Consider the following 1,854-nt stretch of genomic DNA (forward strand, 5'->3'; position numbering starts at 1 on the left):
TCTATTTATTCATTCATATCCTAACATCTCATCTCACATTCCAATTCTCACAGTTGTGTTTCTTCCTTTACATCACATTCTTTATCTCCACATCTTTTCTTCCACTCACACAGGAATCCTTATACTGTGGTATAAAGGATTTCCATTATTATTATTATTTTTCTGTGCCTTCTTCTTTGTCATATGAGCAGGAGCAAGGATAAGAACATTCTTGTGGAAGCAGATCCAGAACCTGAAAGGACTCTGAAGAGAAAATTAAGAGAAGCTAAAATACAACAATCCAGAGATAACCTTTCAGAGATTTTCGAACAGGCAGAGGAGATGGCAGCCGAAAATAATAATAATGAAAGGAGGATGCTTGGTGACTTTACTGCACCTAATTCCAATTTACATGGAAGAAGCATCTCCATTCCTGCCATTGGAGCAAACAACTTTGAGCTGAAACCTCAATTAGTTTCTCTAATGCAGCAGAACTGCAAGTTTCATGGACTTCCATCTGAAGATCCTTTTCAGTTCTTAACTGAATTCTTGCAGATATGTGATACTGTAAAGACTAATGGAATAGATCCTGAAGTCTACAGGCTCATGCTTTTCCCTTTTGCTGTAAGAGACAGAGCTAGATTATGGTTGGATTCTCAACCCAAAGATAGCCTGAACTCTTGGGATAAGCTGGTCACGGCTTTCTTAGCCAAGTACTTTCCTCCTCAAAAGCTGAGCAAGCTTAGAGCTGATGTTCAAACCTTCAGACAAAAAGAAGGTGAATCCCTCTATGAAGCTTGGGAAAGATACAAACAGTTGACCAAAAAGTGTCCTTCTGACATGCTTTCAGAATGGACCATCCTAGATATATTCTATGATGGTCTGTCTGAGTTATCTAAGATGTCATTGGACACTTCTGCAGGTGGATCCATTCACCTAAAGAAAACGCCTGCAGAAGCTCAAGAACTCATTGACATGGTTGCTAATAACCAGTTCATGTACACTTCTGAAAGGAATCCTGTGAGTAATGGGACGCCTATGAAGAAGGGAGTTCTTGAAGTTGATACTCTGAATGCCATATTGGCTCAGAATAAAATATTGACTCAGCAAGTCAATATGATTTCTCAGAGTCTGCATGGAATGCAAGCTGCATCCAACAGTACTCAAGAGGCATCTTCTGAAGAAGAAGCCTATGATCCTGAGAACCCTGCAATAGCAGAGGTAAATTATTTAGGTGAACCTTATGGAAACACCTATAACTCAACATGGAGAAATCATCCAAATTTCTCATGGAAGGATCAAAAGCCCCAACAAGGCTTTAATAATGGTGGAAGAAACAGGTTTAGCAATAGCAAGCCTTTTCCATCATCAACTCAGCAACAGACAGAGAACTCTGAACAAAATGCTTCTAATTTAGCAAATCTAGTCTCTGATCTATCTAAGGCCACTATAAGTTTCATGAATGAAACAAGGTCTTCCATTAGAAATCTGGAAGCACAAGTGGGCCAGCTGAGTAAAAGGATCACTGAAATCCCTCCTAGTACTCTCCCAAGCAATACAGAAGAGAACCCAAAAGGAGAGTGCAAGGCCATTGACATAAGTGCCCTGGCCGAACCTGTGAGGAGAGGAGAGGACGTGAATCCCAAGGAGGAAGACCTCCTGGGACGTCCAGTGACCAATAAGGAGCTTCCCTCTGAGGAACCAAAGGACTCTGAGGCTCATCTAGAGACCATAGAGATCCCATTGAACCTCCTTATGCCCTTCATGAGCTCTGATGAGTATTCCTCTTCTGAAGAGAATGAGGATGTCACTGAAGAGCAAACTGCCAAGTTTCTTGGTGCAATCATGAAGCTGAATGCCAAATTATTTGGCATT

At 41.0% G+C, this 1,854-nt stretch overlaps 1 non-coding gene across 1 annotated transcript; it reads right to left on the reverse strand.

Annotated features, from left to right (window-relative positions):
- Nucleotides 1-717: 717 nt before the first annotated feature.
- Nucleotides 718-825, reverse strand: LOC112752876 (small nucleolar RNA R71). Its single transcript, XR_003177285.1, has one exon. It is a non-coding gene; the product is annotated as a small nucleolar RNA R71 (small nucleolar RNA).
- Nucleotides 826-1,854: the final 1,029 nt, after the last annotated feature.

This window comes from Arachis hypogaea, chromosome 15 (assembly GCF_003086295.3).
Source record: "Arachis hypogaea cultivar Tifrunner chromosome 15, arahy.Tifrunner.gnm2.J5K5, whole genome shotgun sequence".
Lineage (NCBI taxonomy): Eukaryota > Viridiplantae > Streptophyta > Magnoliopsida > Fabales > Fabaceae > Arachis > Arachis hypogaea.